The sequence below is a fragment of the Schistocerca piceifrons genome, unplaced genomic scaffold (assembly GCF_021461385.2).
Source record: "Schistocerca piceifrons isolate TAMUIC-IGC-003096 unplaced genomic scaffold, iqSchPice1.1 HiC_scaffold_529, whole genome shotgun sequence".
In the NCBI taxonomy this organism is placed as follows: Eukaryota; Metazoa; Arthropoda; class Insecta; order Orthoptera; family Acrididae; genus Schistocerca; species Schistocerca piceifrons.
Window position 1 is genome coordinate 54,549 of NW_025728765.1, and position 17,832 is coordinate 72,380.

Here is a 17,832-nt window from a genome sequence, read left to right on the forward strand (position 1 = left end):
GAGGTGCGCGCCTTGCCAGTCAGTATGTGCAAAGATGCTCGCAAAGAGAGAGGGGCGCCGACGCGGCACTCGACACGAAATGCGCCAAGCGACCGTACGAACGGTCGAACGAAACGTCCACATCCGGTGTGGTCTAGTGGCTAGGATACCTGGCTTTCACCCAGGAGGCCCGGGTTCGATTCCCGGTACCGGAACGGAATTTTTTCCACACGAATCGTGGCAAGTTTGAGCTGTCCGAGCAGCCGTTTGCCGTCCTGCTCGCAATATAGCTACTGTTTCGTGACCGTCAGCAGAATATAGACTAGGGAAGCAGACACACGACGACCATAGAAATGGTGTATGGCTTCATGCCACCTGTTTCCAGCGTAGGGCTGAGCAGCTGCATCTGCCGAGGCCCGTTAGCTCAGTTGGTTAGAGCGTCGTGCTAATAACGCGAAGGTCGTGGGTTCGATCCCCCCACGGGCCACTACTCTTTTACTACTACGAAAAGGCAGCGCCGATTTCAGCTGGCGAGTGTGATGACCAAAAGATCATCACCCTGCGTGGAAGTTGACAGAGGATCCGAACCCGACTCGTCGGGAAGCGCTACAGCATTCACTCGGCAATGGCCATAATATCTTGAATACACTGGTTCTCAACCGATAAAGAGAAAATGAAAGAAAATGTCCGATTGCCGATGCGTAACAACTTTGGCCCTTGTCAGTACTTGGGCGGGTGAGCGCATGGGAACACAGGGCACTATTTGCACTTTTACTTCCTATTTTTGTTTCTCCTTTGTTTTCGGAGCTACAGCCCGATTCGGTCAGGGAGACGCCACCGTGAAATGAAGGGGGCGTGCTGTGTGTCCATCGCCTCGCCTCTCCTTACCTCTCTCAGTCGTTTCTCGTGCTTGTCGTTTTGATAAAGGCCGATTTGAGAGCGTCAGCTCTCGCGTCAGCTGAGCAAAGTCGAGACAAGTCGAGACACGAGACAAGTCGAGACACACTAAGGCCTGGTATGCAGCGAGTAAGAGGGCGAAAAAACAATAATTTAAGAGCGCGTGGCAAAAGTACTCATACGCGAAATTAAAAGCCTGCTGCGGTGGCCGGGAATCGAACGCGGATCAACTGCTTGGAAGGCAACTATGCTGACCATTACACCACCACCGCACAAGCGAGCGCCGCGCGTCCGCGCTGTGTCGGCTTCCCGCCAGTCGGCAGCGGCCGAAGGTGATCGTACCTGGCAGGCGCATTTCGAGGCAGGCTAGGGGAGCACATCCAGACGCATTCGGACAGCGTATCCGCGCACATTTCGCATCCTTTGGCAAGAGTTGGGCGCCGGCGACGCAAGAGTACGCAGAGGACCGCGTTCTGGCGGCATTTTTAAGCAGTGCAGTGCAGGATTCAGCGTCTGCAGCATCTTTCCCACAGAATGCTACGGCGCTTGACGGCAGTCCCACTTTCCCTTGAGACATCTGCTCGGGAAGCAGCGTCAAGTTACCGCTGGCCCCAGCATCGGTGGTTCAGTGGTAGAATGCTCGCCTGCCACGCGGGCGGCCCGGGTTCGATTCCCGGCCGATGCATCATTTTGCTTTTCCCGCGATGATGCTGCCGCGTGGCTTGAGCGCTTGAGATGCACGATCCACAAGAATGTGTAGCTGGATTTCCCTTGAGAAGGACCGAGAACGCAGCACTCGCGGGTCCCCACTAGGACGCTCGCATCATGTTCTACAGACTAGCGTCGGCCTGGCCTCACAAGTTGCTGGGTCCGGGTGCCTCCGAGGCTCTGAACTTTAACGACAAGGAGTGCTGCCTATCGTTGCAACAGCTGCAGCAGCACCGCAATCAACTGGGCCGGCAGTGCACGTGTAGCAACAGAACACGTTATCCAGGAAGTACAGTGTCTCTACGTCTAATATTGGGTACGGTATTTACCCAGTTTCCAGGACAAGCGGTGCACCCGTGCCTCGGTAGCGCAGTAGGCAGCGCGTAAGTCTCATAATCTTAAGGTCGTGAGTTCGATCCTCACCCGGGGCATTTAATTTTCTGTGACTGATGGTGGTGCTGTTGCTAGGGCGCCAACGTATTTCTTGTTTGTTATCCACAACGTTTCAACGCTTCAGCGGGAAAATGTTTACTTCCTGTTATTGCTACTTACAGCTTCCCTTTTCCTCTTCTCCCAGCAGAGCATGAAGCCAAAAGCATTGCTCTGCGGCGTTTGAGGTGCGCGCCTTGCCAGTCAGTATGTGCAAAGATGCTCGCAAAGAGAGAGGGGCGCCGACGCGGCACTCGACACGAAATGCGCCAAGCGACCGTACGAACGGTCGAACGAAACGTCCACATCCGGTGTGGTCTAGTGGCTAGGATACCTGGCTTTCACCAGGAGGCCCGGGTTCGATTCCCGGTACCGGAACGGAATTTTTTCCACACGAATCGTGGCAAGTTTGAGCTGTCCGAGCAGCCGTTTGCCGTCCTGCTCGCAATATAGCTACTGTTTCGTGACCGTCAGCAGAATATAGACTAGGGAAGCAGACACACGACGACCATAGAAATGGTGTATGGCTTCATGCCACCTGTTTCCAGCGTAGGGCTGAGCAGCTGCATCTGCCGAGGCCCGTTAGCTCAGTTGGTTAGAGCGTCGTGCTAATAACGCGAAGGTCGTGGGTTCGATCCCCCCACGGGCCACTACTCTTTTACTACTACGAAAAGGCAGCGCCGATTTCAGCTGGCGAGTGTGATGACCAAAAGATCATCACCCTGCGTGGAAGTTGACAGAGGATCCGAACCCGACTCGTCGGGAAGCGCTACAGCATTCACTCGGCAATGGCCATAATATCTTGAATACACTGGTTCTCAACCGATAAAGAGAAAATGAAAGAAAATGTCCGATTGCCGATGCGTAACAACTTTGGCCCTTGTCAGTACTTGGGCGGGTGAGCGCATGGGAACACAGGGCACTATTTGCACTTTTACTTCTATTTTTGTTTCTCCTTTGTTTTCGGAGCTACAGCCCGATTCGGTCAGGGAGACGCCACCGTGAAATGAAGGGGGCGTGCTGTGTGTCCATCGCCTCGCCTCTCCTTACCTCTCTCAGTCGTTTCTCGTGCTTGTCGTTTTGATAAAGGCCGATTTGAGAGCGTCAGCTCTCGCGTCAGCTGAGCAAAGTCGAGACAAGTCGAGACACGAGACAAGTCGAGACACACTAAGGCCTGGTATGCAGCGAGTAAGAGGGCGAAAAAAACAATAATTTAAGAGCGCGTGGCAAAAGTACTCATACGCGAAATTAAAAGCCTGCTGCGGTGGCCGGGAATCGAACGCGGATCAACTGCTTGGAAGGCAACTATGCTGACCATTACACCACCACCGCACAAGCGAGCGCCGCGCGTCCGCGCTGTGTCGGCTTCCCGCCAGTCGGCAGCGGCCGAAGGTGATCGTACCTGGCAGGCGCATTTCGAGGCAGGCTAGGGGAGCACATCCAGACGCATTCGGACAGCGTATCCGCGCACATTTCGCATCCTTTGGCAAGAGTTGGGCGCCGGCGACGCAAGAGTACGCAGAGGACCGCGTTCTGGCGGCATTTTTAAGCAGTGCAGTGCAGGATTCAGCGTCTGCAGCATCTTTCCCACAGAATGCTACGGCGCTTGACGGCAGTCCCACTTTCCCTTGAGACATCTGCTCGGGAAGCAGCGTCAAGTTACCGCTGGCCCCAGCATCGGTGGTTCAGTGGTAGAATGCTCGCCTGCCACGCGGGCGGCCCGGGTTCGATTCCCGGCCGATGCATCATTTTGCTTTTCCCGCGATGATGCTGCCGCGTGGCTTGAGCGCTTGAGATGCACGATCCACAAGAATGTGTAGCTGGATTTCCCTTGAGAAGGACCGAGAACGCAGCACTCGCGGGTCCCCACTAGGACGCTCGCATCATGTTCTACAGACTAGCGTCGGCCTGGCCTCACAAGTTGCTGGGTCCGGGTGCCTCCGAGGCTCTGAACTTTAACGACAAGGAGTGCTGCCTATCGTTGCAACAGCTGCAGCAGCACCGCAATCAACTGGGCCGGCAGTGCACGTGTAGCAACAGAACACGTTATCCAGGAAGTACAGTGTCTCTACGTCTAATATTGGGTACGGTATTTACCCAGTTTCCAGGACAAGCGGTGCACCCGTGCCTCGGTAGCGCAGTAGGCAGCGCGTAAGTCTCATAATCTTAAGGTCGTGAGTTCGATCCTCACCCGGGGCATTTAATTTTCTGTGACTGATGGTGGTGCTGTTGCTAGGGCGCCAACGTATTTCTTGTTTGTTATCCACAACGTTTCAACGCTTCAGCGGGAAAATGTTTACTTCCTGTTATTGCTACTTACAGCTTCCCTTTTCCTCTTCTCCCAGCAGAGCATGAAGCCAAAAGCATTGCTCTGCGGCGTTTGAGGTGCGCGCCTTGCCAGTCAGTATGTGCAAAGATGCTCGCAAAGAGAGAGGGGCGCCGACGCGGCACTCGACACGAAATGCGCCAAGCGACCGTACGAACGGTCGAACGAAACGTCCACATCCGGTGTGGTCTAGTGGCTAGGATACCTGGCTTTCACCCAGGAGGCCCGGGTTCGATTCCCGGTACCGGAACGGAATTTTTTCCACACGAATCGTGGCAAGTTTGAGCTGTCCGAGCAGCCGTTTGCCGTCCTGCTCGCAATATAGCTACTGTTTCGTGACCGTCAGCAGAATATAGACTAGGGAAGCAGACACACGACGACCATAGAAATGGTGTATGGCTTCATGCCACCTGTTTCCAGCGTAGGGCTGAGCAGCTGCATCTGCCGAGGCCCGTTAGCTCAGTTGGTTAGAGCGTCGTGCTAATAACGCGAAGGTCGTGGGTTCGATCCCCCCACGGGCCACTACTCTTTTACTACTACGAAAGGCAGCGCCGATTTCAGCTGGCGAGTGTGATGACCAAAAGATCATCACCCTGCGTGGAAGTTGACAGAGGATCCGAACCCGACTCGTCGGGAAGCGCTACAGCATTCACTCGGCAATGGCCATAATATCTTGAATACACTGGTTCTCAACCGATAAAGAGAAAATGAAAGAAAATGTCCGATTGCCGATGCGTAACAACTTTGGCCCTTGTCAGTACTTGGGCGGGTGAGCGCATGGGAACACAGGGCACTATTTGCACTTTTACTTCCTATTTTTGTTTCTCCTTTGTTTTCGGAGCTACAGCCCGATTCGGTCAGGGAGACGCCACCGTGAAATGAAGGGGGCGTGCTGTGTGTCCATCGCCTCGCCTCTCCTTACCTCTCTCAGTCGTTTCTCGTGCTTGTCGTTTTGATAAAGGCCGATTTGAGAGCGTCAGCTCTCGCGTCAGCTGAGCAAAGTCGAGACAAGTCGAGACACGAGACAAGTCGAGACACACTAAGGCCTGGTATGCAGCGAGTAAGAGGGCGAAAAAACAATAATTTAAGAGCGCGTGGCAAAAGTACTCATACGCGAAATTAAAAGCCTGCTGCGGTGGCCGGGAATCGAACGCGGATCAACTGCTTGGAAGGCAACTATGCTGACCATTACACCACCACCGCACAAGCGAGCGCCGCGCGTCCGCGCTGTGTCGGCTTCCCGCCAGTCGGCAGCGGCCGAAGGTGATCGTACCTGGCAGGCGCATTTCGAGGCAGGCTAGGGGAGCACATCCAGACGCATTCGGACAGCGTATCCGCGCACATTTCGCATCCTTTGGCAAGAGTTGGGCGCCGGCGACGCAAGAGTACGCAGAGGACCGCGTTCTGGCGGCATTTTTAAGCAGTGCAGTGCAGGATTCAGCGTCTGCAGCATCTTTCCCACAGAATGCTACGGCGCTTGACGGCAGTCCCACTTTCCCTTGAGACATCTGCTCGGGAAGCAGCGTCAAGTTACCGCTGGCCCCAGCATCGGTGGTTCAGTGGTAGAATGCTCGCCTGCCACGCGGGCGGCCCGGGTTCGATTCCCGGCCGATGCATCATTTTGCTTTTCCCGCGATGATGCTGCCGCGTGGCTTGAGCGCTTGAGATGCACGATCCACAAGAATGTGTAGCTGGATTTCCCTTGAGAAGGACCGAGAACGCAGCACTCGCGGGTCCCCACTAGGACGCTCGCATCATGTTCTACAGACTAGCGTCGGCCTGGCCTCACAAGTTGCTGGGTCCGGGTGCCTCGAGGCTCTGAACTTTAACGACAAGGAGTGCTGCCTATCGTTGCAACAGCTGCAGCAGCACCGCAATCAACTGGGCCGGCAGTGCACGTGTAGCAACAGAACACGTTATCCAGGAAGTACAGTGTCTCTACGTCTAATATTGGGTACGGTATTTACCCAGTTTCCAGGACAAGCGGTGCACCCGTGCCTCGGTAGCGCAGTAGGCAGCGCGTAAGTCTCATAATCTTAAGGTCGTGAGTTCGATCCTCACCCGGGGCATTTAATTTTCTGTGACTGATGGTGGTGCTGTTGCTAGGGCGCCAACGTATTTCTTGTTTGTTATCCACAACGTTTCAACGCTTCAGCGGGAAAATGTTTACTTCCTGTTATTGCTACTTACAGCTTCCCTTTTCCTCTTCTCCCAGCAGAGCATGAAGCCAAAAGCATTGCTCTGCGGCGTTTGAGGTGCGCGCCTTGCCAGTCAGTATGTGCAAAGATGCTCGCAAAGAGAGAGGGGCGCCGACGCGGCACTCGACACGAAATGCGCCAAGCGACCGTACGAACGGTCGAACGAAACGTCCACATCCGGTGTGGTCTAGTGGCTAGGATACCTGGCTTTCACCCAGGAGGCCCGGGTTCGATTCCCGGTACCGGAACGGAATTTTTTCCACACGAATCGTGGCAAGTTTGAGCTGTCCGAGCAGCCGTTTGCCGTCCTGCTCGCAATATAGCTACTGTTTCGTGACCGTCAGCAGAATATAGACTAGGGAAGCAGACACACGACGACCATAGAAATGGTGTATGGCTTCATGCCACCTGTTTCCAGCGTAGGGCTGAGCAGCTGCATCTGCCGAGGCCCGTTAGCTCAGTTGGTTAGAGCGTCGTGCTAATAACGCGAAGGGTCGTGGGTTCGATCCCCCCACGGGCCACTACTCTTTTACTACTACGAAAAGGCAGCGCCGATTTCAGCTGGCGAGTGTGATGACCAAAAGATCATCACCCTGCGTGGAAGTTGACAGAGGATCCGAACCCGACTCGTCGGGAAGCGCTACAGCATTCACTCGGCAATGGCCATAATATCTTGAATACACTGGTTCTCAACCGATAAAGAGAAAATGAAAGAAAATGTCCGATTGCCGATGCGTAACAACTTTGGCCCTTGTCAGTACTTGGGCGGGTGAGCGCATGGGAACACAGGGCACTATTTGCACTTTTACTTCCTATTTTTGTTTCTCCTTTGTTTTCGGAGCTACAGCCCGATTCGGTCAGGGAGACGCCACCGTGAAATGAAGGGGGCGTGCTGTGTGTCCATCGCCTCGCCTCTCCTTACCTCTCTCAGTCGTTTCTCGTGCTTGTCGTTTTGATAAAGGCCGATTTGAGAGCGTCAGCTCTCGCGTCAGCTGAGCAAAGTCGAGACAAGTCGAGACACGAGACAAGTCGAGACACACTAAGGGCTGGTATGCAGCGAGTAAGAGGGCGAAAAAACAATAATTTAAGAGCGCGTGGCAAAAGTACTCATACGCGAAATTAAAAGCCTGCTGCGGTGGCCGGGAATCGAACGCGGATCAACTGCTTGGAAGGCAACTATGCTGACCATTACACCACCACCGCACAAGCGAGCGCCGCGCGTCCGCGCTGTGTCGGCTTCCCGCCAGTCGGCAGCGGCCGAAGGTGATCGTACCTGGCAGGCGCATTTCGAGGCAGGCTAGGGGAGCACATCCAGACGCATTCGGACAGCGTATCCGCGCACATTTCGCATCCTTTGGCAAGAGTTGGGCGCCGGCGACGCAAGAGTACGCAGAGGACCGCGTTCTGGCGGCATTTTTAAGCAGTGCAGTGCAGGATTCAGCGTCTGCAGCATCTTTCCCACAGAATGCTACGGCGCTTGACGGCAGTCCCACTTTCCCTTGAGACATCTGCTCGGGAAGCAGCGTCAAGTTACCGCTGGCCCCAGCATCGGTGGTTCAGTGGTAGAATGCTCGCCTGCCACGCGGGCGGCCCGGGTTCGATTCCCGGCCGATGCATCATTTTGCTTTTCCCGCGATGATGCTGCGCGTGGCTTGAGCGCTTGAGATGCACGATCCACAAGAATGTGTAGCTGGATTTCCCTTGAGAAGGACCGAGAACGCAGCACTCGCGGGTCCCCACTAGGACGCTCGCATCATGTTCTACAGACTAGCGTCGGCCTGGCCTCACAAGTTGCTGGGTCCGGGTGCCTCCGAGGCTCTGAACTTTAACGACAAGGAGTGCTGCCTATCGTTGCAACAGCTGCAGCAGCACCGCAATCAACTGGGCCGGCAGTGCACGTGTAGCAACAGAACACGTTATCCAGGAGTACAGTGTCTCTACGTCTAATATTGGGTACGGTATTTACCCAGTTTCCAGGACAAGCGGTGCACCCGTGCCTCGGTAGCGCAGTAGCAGCGCGTAAGTCTCATAATCTTAAGGTCGTGAGTTCGATCCTCACCCGGGGCATTTAATTTTCTGTGACTGATGGTGGTGCTGTTGCTAGGGCGCCAACGTATTTCTTGTTTGTTATCCACAACGTTTCAACGCTTCAGCGGGAAAATGTTTACTTCCTGTTATTGCTACTTACAGCTTCCCTTTTCCTCTTCTCCCAGCAGAGCATGAAGCCAAAAGCATTGCTCTGCGGCGTTTGAGGTGCGCGCCTTGCCAGTCAGTATGTGCAAAGATGCTCGCAAAGAGAGAGGGGCGCCGACGCGGCACTCGACACGAAATGCGCCAAGCGACCGTACGAACGGTCGAACGAAACGTCCACATCCGGTGTGGTCCAGTGGCTAGGATACCTGGCTTTCACCCAGGAGGCCCGGGTTCGATTCCCGGTACCGGAACGGAATTTTTTCCACACGAATCGTGGCAAGTTTGAGCTGTCCGAGCAGCCGTTTGCCGTCCTGCTCGCAATATAGCTACTGTTTCGTGACCGTCAGCAGAATATAGACTAGGGAAGCAGACACACGACGACCATAGAAATGGTGTATGGCTTCATGCCACCTGTTTCCAGCGTAGGGCTGAGCAGCTGCATCTGCCGAGGCCCGTTAGCTCAGTTGGTTAGAGCGTCGTGCTAATAACGCGAAGGTCGTGGGTTCGATCCCCCCACGGGCCACTACTCTTTTACTACTACGAAAAGGCAGCGCCGATTTCAGCTGGCGAGTGTGATGACCAAAAGATCATCACCCTGCGTGGAAGTTGACAGAGGATCCGAACCCGACTCGTCGGGAAGCGCTACAGCATTCACTCGGCAATGGCCATAATATCTTGAATACACTGGTTCTCAACCGATAAAGAGAAAATGAAAGAAAATGTCCGATTGCCGATGCGTAACAACTTTGGCCCTTGTCAGTACTTGGGCGGGTGAGCGCATGGGAACACAGGGCACTATTTGCACTTTTACTTCCTATTTTTGTTTCTCCTTTGTTTTCGGAGCTACAGCCCGATTCGGTCAGGGAGACGCCACCGTGAAATGAAGGGGGCGTGCTGTGTGTCCATCGCCTCGCCTCTCCTTACCTCTCTCAGTCGTTTCTCGTGCTTGTCGTTTTGATAAAGGCCGATTTGAGAGCGTCAGCTCTCGCGTCAGCTGAGCAAAGTCGAGACAAGTCGAGACACGAGACAAGTCGAGACACACTAAGGGCTGGTATGCAGCGAGTAAGAGGGCGAAAAAACAATAATTTAAGAGCGCGTGGCAAAAGTACTCATACGCGAAATTAAAAGCCTGCTGCGGTGGCCGGGAATCGAACGCGGATCAACTGCTTGGAAGGCAACTATGCTGACCATTACACCACCACCGCACAAGCGAGCGCCGCGCGTCCGCGCTGTGTCGGCTTCCCGCCAGTCGGCAGCGGCCGAAGGTGATCGTACCTGGCAGGCGCATTTCGAGGCAGGCTAGGGGAGCACATCCAGACGCATTCGGACAGCGTATCCGCGCACATTTCGCATCCTTTGGCAAGAGTTGGGCGCCGGCGACGCAAGAGTACGCAGAGGACCGCGTTCTGGCGGCATTTTTAAGCAGTGCAGTGCAGGATTCAGCGTCTGCAGCATCTTTCCCACAGAATGCTACGGCGCTTGACGGCAGTCCCACTTTCCCTTGAGACATCTGCTCGGGAAGCAGCGTCAAGTTACCGCTGGCCCCAGCATCGGTGGTTCAGTGGTAGAATGCTCGCCTGCCACGCGGGCGGCCCGGGTTCGATTCCCGGCCGATGCATCATTTTGCTTTTCCCGCGATGATGCTGCCGCGTGGCTTGAGCGCTTGAGATGCACGATCCACAAGAATGTGTAGCTGGATTTCCCTTGAGAAGGACCGAGAACGCAGCACTCGCGGGTCCCCACTAGGACGCTCGCATCATGTTCTACAGACTAGCGTCGGCCTGGCCTCACAAGTTGCTGGGTCCGGGTGCCTCCGAGGCTCTGAACTTTAACGACAAGGAGTGCTGCCTATCGTTGCAACAGCTGCAGCAGCACCGCAATCAACTGGGCCGGCAGTGCACGTGTAGCAACAGAACACGTTATCCAGGAAGTACAGTGTCTCTACGTCTAATATTGGGTACGGTATTTACCCAGTTTCCAGGACAAGCGGTGCACCCGTGCCTCGGTAGCGCAGTAGGCAGCGCGTAAGTCTCATAATCTTAAGGTCGTGAGTTCGATCCTCACCCGGGGCATTTAATTTTCTGTGACTGATGGTGGTGCTGTTGCTAGGGCGCCAACGTATTTCTTGTTTGTTATCCACAACGTTTCAACGCTTCAGCGGGAAAATGTTTACTTCCTGTTATTGCTACTTACAGCTTCCCTTTTCCTCTTCTCCCAGCAGAGCATGAAGCCAAAAGCATTGCTCTGCGGCGTTTGAGGTGCGCGCCTTGCCAGTCAGTATGTGCAAAGATGCTCGCAAAGAGAGAGGGGCGCCGACGCGGCACTCGACACGAAATGCGCCAAGCGACCGTACGAACGGTCGAACGAAACGTCCACATCCGGTGTGGTCTAGTGGCTAGGATACCTGGCTTTCACCCAGGAGGCCCGGGTTCGATTCCCGGTACCGGAACGGAATTTTTTCCACACGAATCGTGGCAAGTTTGAGCTGTCCGAGCAGCCGTTTGCCGTCCTGCTCGCAATATAGCTACTGTTTCGTGACCGTCAGCAGAATATAGACTAGGGAAGCAGACACACGACGACCATAGAAATGGTGTATGGCTTCATGCCACCTGTTTCCAGCGTAGGGCTGAGCAGCTGCATCTGCCGAGGCCCGTTAGCTCAGTTGGTTAGAGCGTCGTGCTAATAACGCGAAGGTCGTGGGTTCGATCCCCCCACGGGCCACTACTCTTTTACTACTACGAAAAGGCAGCGCCGATTTCAGCTGGCGAGTGTGATGACCAAAAGATCATCACCCTGCGTGGAAGTTGACAGAGGATCCGAACCCGACTCGTCGGGAAGCGCTACAGCATTCACTCGGCAATGGCCATAATATCTTGAATACACTGGTTCTCAACCGATAAAGAGAAAATGAAAGAAAATGTCCGATTGCCGATGCGTAACAACTTTGGCCCTTGTCAGTACTTGGGCGGGTGAGCGCATGGGAACACAGGGCACTATTTGCACTTTTACTTCCTATTTTTGTTTCTCCTTTGTTTTCGGAGCTACAGCCCGATTCGGTCAGGGAGACGCCACCGTGAAATGAAGGGGGCGTGCTGTGTGTCCATCGCCTCGCCTCTCCTTACCTCTCTCAGTCGTTTCTCGTGCTTGTCGTTTTGATAAAGGCCGATTTGAGAGCGTCAGCTCTCGCGTCAGCTGAGCAAAGTCGAGACAAGTCGAGACACGAGACAAGTCGAGACACACTAAGGGCTGGTATGCAGCGAGTAAGAGGGCGAAAAACAATAATTTAAGAGCGCGTGGCAAAAGTACTCATACGCGAAATTAAAAGCCTGCTGCGGTGGCCGGGAATCGAACGCGGATCAACTGCTTGGAAGGCAACTATGCTGACCATTACACCACCACCGCACAAGCGAGCGCCGCGCGTCCGCGCTGTGTCGGCTTCCCGCCAGTCGGCAGCGGCCGAAGGTGATCGTACCTGGCAGGCGCATTTCGAGGCAGGCTAGGGGAGCACATCCAGACGCATTCGGACAGCGTATCCGCGCACATTTCGCATCCTTTGGCAAGAGTTGGGCGCCGGCGACGCAAGAGTACGCAGAGGACCGCGTTCTGGCGGCATTTTTAAGCAGTGCAGTGCAGGATTCAGCGTCTGCAGCATCTTTCCCACAGAATGCTACGGCGCTTGACGGCAGTCCCACTTTCCCTTGAGACATCTGCTCGGGAAGCAGCGTCAAGTTACCGCTGGCCCCAGCATCGGTGGTTCAGTGGTAGAATGCTCGCCTGCCACGCGGGCGGCCCGGGTTCGATTCCCGGCCGATGCATCATTTTGCTTTTCCCGCGATGATGCTGCCGCGTGCTTGAGCGCTTGAGATGCACGATCCACAAGAATGTGTAGCTGGATTTCCCTTGAGAAGGACCGAGAACGCAGCACTCGCGGGTCCCCACTAGGACGCTCGCATCATGTTCTACAGACTAGCGTCGGCCTGGCCTCACAAGTTGCTGGGTCCGGGTGCCTCCGAGGCTCTGAACTTTAACGACAAGGAGTGCTGCCTATCGTTGCAACAGCTGCAGCAGCACCGCAATCAACTGGGCCGGCAGTGCACGTGTAGCAACAGAACACGTTATCCAGGAAGTACAGTGTCTCTACGTCTAATATTGGGTACGGTATTTACCCAGTTTCCAGGACAAGCGGTGCACCCGTGCCTCGGTAGCGCAGTAGGCAGCGCGTAAGTCTCATAATCTTAAGGTCGTGAGTTCGATCCTCACCCGGGGCATTTAATTTTCTGTGACTGATGGTGGTGCTGTTGCTAGGGCGCCAACGTATTTCTTGTTTGTTATCCACAACGTTTCAACGCTTCAGCGGGAAAATGTTTACTTCCTGTTATTGCTACTTACAGCTTCCCTTTTCCTCTTCTCCAGCAGAGCATGAAGCCAAAAGCATTGCTCTGCGGCGTTTGAGGTGCGCGCCTTGCCAGTCAGTATGTGCAAAGATGCTCGCAAAGAGAGAGGGGCGCCGACGCGGCACTCGACACGAAATGCGCCAAGCGACCGTACGAACGGTCGAACGAAACGTCCACATCCGGTGTGGTCTAGTGGCTAGGATACCTGGCTTTCACCCAGGAGGCCCGGGTTCGATTCCCGGTACCGGAACGGAATTTTTTCCACACGAATCGTGGCAAGTTTGAGCTGTCCGAGCAGCCGTTTGCCGTCCTGCTCGCAATATAGCTACTGTTTCGTGACCGTCAGCAGAATATAGACTAGGGAAGCAGACACACGACGACCATAGAAATGGTGTATGGCTTCATGCCACCTGTTTCCAGCGTAGGGCTGAGCAGCTGCATCTGCCGAGGCCCGTTAGCTCAGTTGGTTAGAGCGTCGTGCTAATAACGCGAAGGTCGTGGTTCGATCCCCCCACGGGCCACTACTCTTTTACTACTACGAAAAGGCAGCGCCGATTTCAGCTGGCGAGTGTGATGACCAAAGATCATCACCCTGCGTGGAAGTTGACAGAGGATCCGAACCCGACTCGTCGGGAAGCGCTACAGCATTCACTCGGCAATGGCCATAATATCTTGAATACACTGGTTCTCAACCGATAAAGAGAAAATGAAAGAAATGTCCGATTGCCGATGCGTAACAACTTTGGCCCTTGTCAGTACTTGGGCGGGTGAGCGCATGGGAACACAGGGCACTATTTGCACTTTTACTTCCTATTTTTGTTTCTCCTTTGTTTTCGGAGCTACAGCCCGATTCGGTCAGGGAGACGCCACCGTGAAATGAAGGGGGCGTGCTGTGTGTCCATCGCCTCGCCTCTCCTTACCTCTCTCAGTCGTTTCTCGTGCTTGTCGTTTTGATAAAGGCCGATTTGAGAGCGTCAGCTCTCGCGTCAGCTGAGCAAAGTCGAGACAAGTCGAGACACGAGACAAGTCGAGACACACTAAGGGCTGGTATGCAGCGAGTAAGAGGGCGAAAAAACAATAATTTAAGAGCGCGTGGCAAAAGTACTCATACGCGAAATTAAAAGCCTGCTGCGGTGGCCGGGAATCGAACGCGGATCAACTGCTTGGAAGGCAACTATGCTGACCATTACACCACCACCGCACAAGCGAGCGCCGCGCGTCCGCGCTGTGTCGGCTTCCCGCCAGTCGGCAGCGGCCGAAGGTGATCGTACCTGGCAGGCGCATTTCGAGGCAGGCTAGGGGAGCACATCCAGACGCATTCGGACAGCGTATCCGCGCACATTTCGCATCCTTTGGCAAGAGTTGGGCGCCGGCGACGCAAGAGTACGCAGAGGACCGCGTTCTGGCGGCATTTTTAAGCAGTGCAGTGCAGGATTCAGCGTCTGCAGCATCTTTCCCACAGAATGCTACGGCGCTTGACGGCAGTCCCACTTTCCCTTGAGACATCTGCTCGGGAAGCAGCGTCAAGTTACCGCTGGCCCCAGCATCGGTGGTTCAGTGGTAGAATGCTCGCCTGCCACGCGGGCGGCCCGGGTTCGATTCCCGGCCGATGCATCATTTTGCTTTTCCCGCGATGATGCTGCCGCGTGGCTTGAGCGCTTGAGATGCACGATCCACAAGAATGTGTAGCTGGATTTCCTTGAGAAGGACCGAGAACGCAGCACTCGCGGGTCCCCACTAGGACGCTCGCATCATGTTCTACAGACTAGCGTCGGCCTGGCCTCACAAGTTGCTGGGTCCGGGTGCCTCCGAGGCTCTGAACTTTAACGACAAGGAGTGCTGCCTATCGTTGCAACAGCTGCAGCAGCACCGCAATCAACTGGGCCGGCAGTGCACGTGTAGCAACAGAACACGTTATCCAGGAAGTACAGTGTCTCTACGTCTAATATTGGGTACGGTATTTACCCAGTTTCCAGGACAAGCGGTGCACCCGTGCCTCGGTAGCGCAGTAGGCAGCGCGTAAGTCTCATAATCTTAAGGTCGTGAGTTCGATCCTCACCCGGGGCATTTAATTTTCTGTGACTGATGGTGGTGCTGTTGCTAGGGCGCCAACGTATTTCTTGTTTGTTATCCACAACGTTTCAACGCTTCAGCGGGAAAATGTTTACTTCCTGTTATTGCTACTTACAGCTTCCCTTTTCCTCTTCTCCCAGCAGAGCATGAAGCCAAAAGCATTGCTCTGCGGCGTTTGAGGTGCGCGCCTTGCCAGTCAGTATGTGCAAAGATGCTCGCAAAGAGAGAGGGGCGCCGACGCGGCACTCGACACGAAATGCGCCAAGCGACCGTACGAACGGTCGAACGAAACGTCCACATCCGGTGTGGTCTAGTGGCTAGGATACCTGGCTTTCACCCAGGAGGCCCGGGTTCGATTCCCGGTACCGGAACGGAATTTTTTCCACACGAATCGTGCAAGTTTGAGCTGTCCGAGCAGCCGTTTGCCGTCCTGCTCGCAATATAGCTACTGTTTCGTGACCGTCAGCAGAATATAGACTAGGGAAGCAGACACACGACGACCATAGAAATGGTGTATGGCTTCATGCCACCTGTTTCCAGCGTAGGGCTGAGCAGCTGCATCTGCCGAGGCCCGTTAGCTCAGTTGGTTAGAGCGTCGTGCTAATAACGCGAAGGTCGTGGGTTCGATCCCCCCACGGGCCACTACTCTTTTACTACTACGAAAAGGCAGCGCCGATTTCAGCTGGCGAGTGTGATGACCAAAAGATCATCACCCTGCGTGGAAGTTGACAGAGGATCCGAACCCGACTCGTCGGGAAGCGCTACAGCATTCACTCGGCAATGGCCATAATATCTTGAATACACTGGTTCTCAACCGATAAAGAGAAAATGAAAGAAAATGTCCGATTGCCGATGCGTAACAACTTTGGCCCTTGTCAGTACTTGGGCGGGTGAGCGCATGGGAACACAGGGCACTATTTGCACTTTTACTTCCTATTTTTGTTTCTCCTTTGTTTTCGGAGCTACAGCCCGATTCGGTCAGGGAGACGCCACCGTGAAATGAAGGGGGCGTGCTGTGTGTCCATCGCCTCGCCTCTCCTTACCTCTCTCAGTCGTTTCTCGTGCTTGTCGTTTTGATAAAGGCCGATTTGAGAGCGTCAGCTCTCGCGTCAGCTGAGCAAAGTCGAGACAAGTCGAGACACGAGACAAGTCGAGACACACTAAGGCCTGGTATGCAGCGAGTAAGAGGGCGAAAAAACAATAATTTAAGAGCGCGTGGCAAAAGTACTCATACGCGAAATTAAAAGCCTGCTGCGGTGGCCGGGAATCGAACGCGGATCAACTGCTTGGAAGGCAACTATGCTGACCATTACACCACCACCGCACAAGCGAGCGCCGCGCGTCCGCGCTGTGTCGGCTTCCCGCCAGTCGGCAGCGGCCGAAGGTGATCGTACCTGGCAGGCGCATTTCGAGGCAGGCTAGGGGAGCACATCCAGACGCATTCGGACAGCGTATCCGCGCACATTTCGCATCCTTTGGCAAGAGTTGGGCGCCGGCGACGCAAGAGTACGCAGAGGACCGCGTTCTGGCGGCATTTTTAAGCAGTGCAGTGCAGGATTCAGCGTCTGCAGCATCTTTCCCACAGAATGCTACGGCGCTTGACGGCAGTCCCACTTTCCCTTGAGACATCTGCTCGGGAAGCAGCGTCAAGTTACCGCTGGCCCCAGCATCGGTGGTTCAGTGGTAGAATGCTCGCCTGCCACGCGGGCGGCCCGGGTTCGATTCCCGGCCGATGCATCATTTTGCTTTTCCCGCGATGATGCTGCCGCGTGGCTTGAGCGCTTGAGATGCACGATCCACAAGAATGTGTAGCTGGATTTCCCTTGAGAAGGACCGAGAACGCAGCACTCGCGGGTCCCCACTAGGACGCTCGCATCATGTTCTACAGACTAGCGTCGGCCTGGCCTCACAAGTTGCTGGGTCCGGGTGCCTCCGAGGCTCTGAACTTTAACGACAAGGAGTGCTGCCTATCGTTGCAACAGCTGCAGCAGCACCGCAATCAACTGGGCCGGCAGTGCACGTGTAGCAACAGAACACGTTATCCAGGAAGTACAGTGTCTCTACGTCTAATATTGGGTACGGTATTTACCCAGTTTCCAGGACAAGCGGTGCACCCGTGCCTCGGTAGCGCAGTAGGCAGCGCGTAAGTCTCATAATCTTAAGGTCGTGAGTTCGATCCTCACCCGGGGCATTTAATTTTCTGTGACTGATGGTGGTGCTGTTGCTAGGGCGCCAACGTATTTCTTGTTTGTTATCCACAACGTTTCAACGCTTCAGCGGGAAAATGTTTACTTCCTGTTATTGCTACTTACAGCTTCCCTTTTCCTCTTCTCCCAGCAGAGCATGAAGCCAAAAGCATTGCTCTGCGGCGTTTGAGGTGCGCGCCTTGCCAGTCAGTATGTGCAAAGATGCTCGCAAAGAGAGAGGGGCGCCGACGCGGCACTCGACACGAATGCGCCAAGCGACCGTACGAACGGTCGAACGAAACGTCCACATCCGGTGTGGTCTAGTGGCTAGGATACCTGGCTTTCACCCAGGAGGCCCGGGTTCGATTCCCGGTACCGGAACGGAATTTTTTCCACACGAATCGTGGCAAGTTTGAGCTGTCCGAGCAGCCGTTTGCCGTCCTGCTCGC

General features: G+C 54.8%; 40 non-coding genes across 40 annotated transcripts; 32 read left to right on the forward strand and 8 right to left on the reverse strand.

Moving 5' to 3' along the window:
* The first annotated feature begins 122 nt into the window (after positions 1 to 122).
* On the forward strand, positions 123 to 194 carry Trnae-uuc. The gene has a single exon. It is a non-coding gene; the product is annotated as a tRNA-Glu (tRNA).
* Positions 195 to 392: 198 nt separating this feature from the next.
* Positions 393 to 466, forward strand: Trnai-aau. The gene has a single exon. It is a non-coding gene; the product is annotated as a tRNA-Ile (tRNA).
* A 610-nt stretch (positions 467 to 1,076) lies between these two features.
* Positions 1,077 to 1,148, reverse strand: Trnag-ucc. Its single transcript has one exon. It is a non-coding gene; the product is annotated as a tRNA-Gly (tRNA).
* A 342-nt stretch (positions 1,149 to 1,490) lies between these two features.
* Trnag-gcc lies at positions 1,491 to 1,561 on the forward strand. The gene has a single exon. It is a non-coding gene; the product is annotated as a tRNA-Gly (tRNA).
* Positions 1,562 to 1,942: 381 nt separating this feature from the next.
* On the forward strand, positions 1,943 to 2,015 carry Trnam-cau. Its single transcript has one exon. It is a non-coding gene; the product is annotated as a tRNA-Met (tRNA).
* Positions 2,016 to 2,589: 574 nt separating this feature from the next.
* On the forward strand, positions 2,590 to 2,663 carry Trnai-aau. Its single transcript has one exon. It is a non-coding gene; the product is annotated as a tRNA-Ile (tRNA).
* A 610-nt stretch (positions 2,664 to 3,273) lies between these two features.
* Trnag-ucc lies at positions 3,274 to 3,345 on the reverse strand. Its single transcript has one exon. It is a non-coding gene; the product is annotated as a tRNA-Gly (tRNA).
* A 342-nt stretch (positions 3,346 to 3,687) lies between these two features.
* Positions 3,688 to 3,758, forward strand: Trnag-gcc. The gene has a single exon. It is a non-coding gene; the product is annotated as a tRNA-Gly (tRNA).
* A 381-nt stretch (positions 3,759 to 4,139) lies between these two features.
* Positions 4,140 to 4,212, forward strand: Trnam-cau. Its single transcript has one exon. It is a non-coding gene; the product is annotated as a tRNA-Met (tRNA).
* Positions 4,213 to 4,517: 305 nt separating this feature from the next.
* Positions 4,518 to 4,589, forward strand: Trnae-uuc. The gene has a single exon. It is a non-coding gene; the product is annotated as a tRNA-Glu (tRNA).
* A 198-nt stretch (positions 4,590 to 4,787) lies between these two features.
* Trnai-aau lies at positions 4,788 to 4,861 on the forward strand. The gene has a single exon. It is a non-coding gene; the product is annotated as a tRNA-Ile (tRNA).
* A 609-nt stretch (positions 4,862 to 5,470) lies between these two features.
* Trnag-ucc lies at positions 5,471 to 5,542 on the reverse strand. Its single transcript has one exon. It is a non-coding gene; the product is annotated as a tRNA-Gly (tRNA).
* Positions 5,543 to 5,884: 342 nt separating this feature from the next.
* Trnag-gcc lies at positions 5,885 to 5,955 on the forward strand. The gene has a single exon. It is a non-coding gene; the product is annotated as a tRNA-Gly (tRNA).
* Positions 5,956 to 6,335: 380 nt separating this feature from the next.
* Trnam-cau lies at positions 6,336 to 6,408 on the forward strand. The gene has a single exon. It is a non-coding gene; the product is annotated as a tRNA-Met (tRNA).
* Positions 6,409 to 6,713: 305 nt separating this feature from the next.
* Trnae-uuc lies at positions 6,714 to 6,785 on the forward strand. The gene has a single exon. It is a non-coding gene; the product is annotated as a tRNA-Glu (tRNA).
* Positions 6,786 to 6,983: 198 nt separating this feature from the next.
* Trnai-aau lies at positions 6,984 to 7,058 on the forward strand. Its single transcript has one exon. It is a non-coding gene; the product is annotated as a tRNA-Ile (tRNA).
* Positions 7,059 to 7,668: 610 nt separating this feature from the next.
* Positions 7,669 to 7,740, reverse strand: Trnag-ucc. Its single transcript has one exon. It is a non-coding gene; the product is annotated as a tRNA-Gly (tRNA).
* Positions 7,741 to 8,082: 342 nt separating this feature from the next.
* Trnag-gcc lies at positions 8,083 to 8,153 on the forward strand. Its single transcript has one exon. It is a non-coding gene; the product is annotated as a tRNA-Gly (tRNA).
* Positions 8,154 to 8,532: 379 nt separating this feature from the next.
* On the forward strand, positions 8,533 to 8,604 carry Trnam-cau. Its single transcript has one exon. It is a non-coding gene; the product is annotated as a tRNA-Met (tRNA).
* Positions 8,605 to 8,909: 305 nt separating this feature from the next.
* Positions 8,910 to 8,981, forward strand: Trnae-uuc. The gene has a single exon. It is a non-coding gene; the product is annotated as a tRNA-Glu (tRNA).
* A 198-nt stretch (positions 8,982 to 9,179) lies between these two features.
* On the forward strand, positions 9,180 to 9,253 carry Trnai-aau. Its single transcript has one exon. It is a non-coding gene; the product is annotated as a tRNA-Ile (tRNA).
* A 610-nt stretch (positions 9,254 to 9,863) lies between these two features.
* Trnag-ucc lies at positions 9,864 to 9,935 on the reverse strand. The gene has a single exon. It is a non-coding gene; the product is annotated as a tRNA-Gly (tRNA).
* Positions 9,936 to 10,277: 342 nt separating this feature from the next.
* Trnag-gcc lies at positions 10,278 to 10,348 on the forward strand. The gene has a single exon. It is a non-coding gene; the product is annotated as a tRNA-Gly (tRNA).
* A 381-nt stretch (positions 10,349 to 10,729) lies between these two features.
* On the forward strand, positions 10,730 to 10,802 carry Trnam-cau. The gene has a single exon. It is a non-coding gene; the product is annotated as a tRNA-Met (tRNA).
* Positions 10,803 to 11,107: 305 nt separating this feature from the next.
* Positions 11,108 to 11,179, forward strand: Trnae-uuc. Its single transcript has one exon. It is a non-coding gene; the product is annotated as a tRNA-Glu (tRNA).
* Positions 11,180 to 11,377: 198 nt separating this feature from the next.
* Trnai-aau lies at positions 11,378 to 11,451 on the forward strand. The gene has a single exon. It is a non-coding gene; the product is annotated as a tRNA-Ile (tRNA).
* Positions 11,452 to 12,060: 609 nt separating this feature from the next.
* Trnag-ucc lies at positions 12,061 to 12,132 on the reverse strand. The gene has a single exon. It is a non-coding gene; the product is annotated as a tRNA-Gly (tRNA).
* Positions 12,133 to 12,474: 342 nt separating this feature from the next.
* Trnag-gcc lies at positions 12,475 to 12,545 on the forward strand. The gene has a single exon. It is a non-coding gene; the product is annotated as a tRNA-Gly (tRNA).
* Positions 12,546 to 12,925: 380 nt separating this feature from the next.
* On the forward strand, positions 12,926 to 12,998 carry Trnam-cau. Its single transcript has one exon. It is a non-coding gene; the product is annotated as a tRNA-Met (tRNA).
* A 304-nt stretch (positions 12,999 to 13,302) lies between these two features.
* On the forward strand, positions 13,303 to 13,374 carry Trnae-uuc. The gene has a single exon. It is a non-coding gene; the product is annotated as a tRNA-Glu (tRNA).
* Positions 13,375 to 13,572: 198 nt separating this feature from the next.
* Positions 13,573 to 13,645, forward strand: Trnai-aau. The gene has a single exon. It is a non-coding gene; the product is annotated as a tRNA-Ile (tRNA).
* A 608-nt stretch (positions 13,646 to 14,253) lies between these two features.
* Positions 14,254 to 14,325, reverse strand: Trnag-ucc. Its single transcript has one exon. It is a non-coding gene; the product is annotated as a tRNA-Gly (tRNA).
* A 342-nt stretch (positions 14,326 to 14,667) lies between these two features.
* Trnag-gcc lies at positions 14,668 to 14,738 on the forward strand. Its single transcript has one exon. It is a non-coding gene; the product is annotated as a tRNA-Gly (tRNA).
* Positions 14,739 to 15,118: 380 nt separating this feature from the next.
* Trnam-cau lies at positions 15,119 to 15,191 on the forward strand. The gene has a single exon. It is a non-coding gene; the product is annotated as a tRNA-Met (tRNA).
* Positions 15,192 to 15,496: 305 nt separating this feature from the next.
* On the forward strand, positions 15,497 to 15,568 carry Trnae-uuc. The gene has a single exon. It is a non-coding gene; the product is annotated as a tRNA-Glu (tRNA).
* Positions 15,569 to 15,765: 197 nt separating this feature from the next.
* Trnai-aau lies at positions 15,766 to 15,839 on the forward strand. Its single transcript has one exon. It is a non-coding gene; the product is annotated as a tRNA-Ile (tRNA).
* Positions 15,840 to 16,449: 610 nt separating this feature from the next.
* Trnag-ucc lies at positions 16,450 to 16,521 on the reverse strand. The gene has a single exon. It is a non-coding gene; the product is annotated as a tRNA-Gly (tRNA).
* Positions 16,522 to 16,863: 342 nt separating this feature from the next.
* Trnag-gcc lies at positions 16,864 to 16,934 on the forward strand. The gene has a single exon. It is a non-coding gene; the product is annotated as a tRNA-Gly (tRNA).
* A 381-nt stretch (positions 16,935 to 17,315) lies between these two features.
* On the forward strand, positions 17,316 to 17,388 carry Trnam-cau. Its single transcript has one exon. It is a non-coding gene; the product is annotated as a tRNA-Met (tRNA).
* A 304-nt stretch (positions 17,389 to 17,692) lies between these two features.
* Trnae-uuc lies at positions 17,693 to 17,764 on the forward strand. Its single transcript has one exon. It is a non-coding gene; the product is annotated as a tRNA-Glu (tRNA).
* The last annotated feature ends 68 nt before the right edge of the window (positions 17,765 to 17,832 follow it).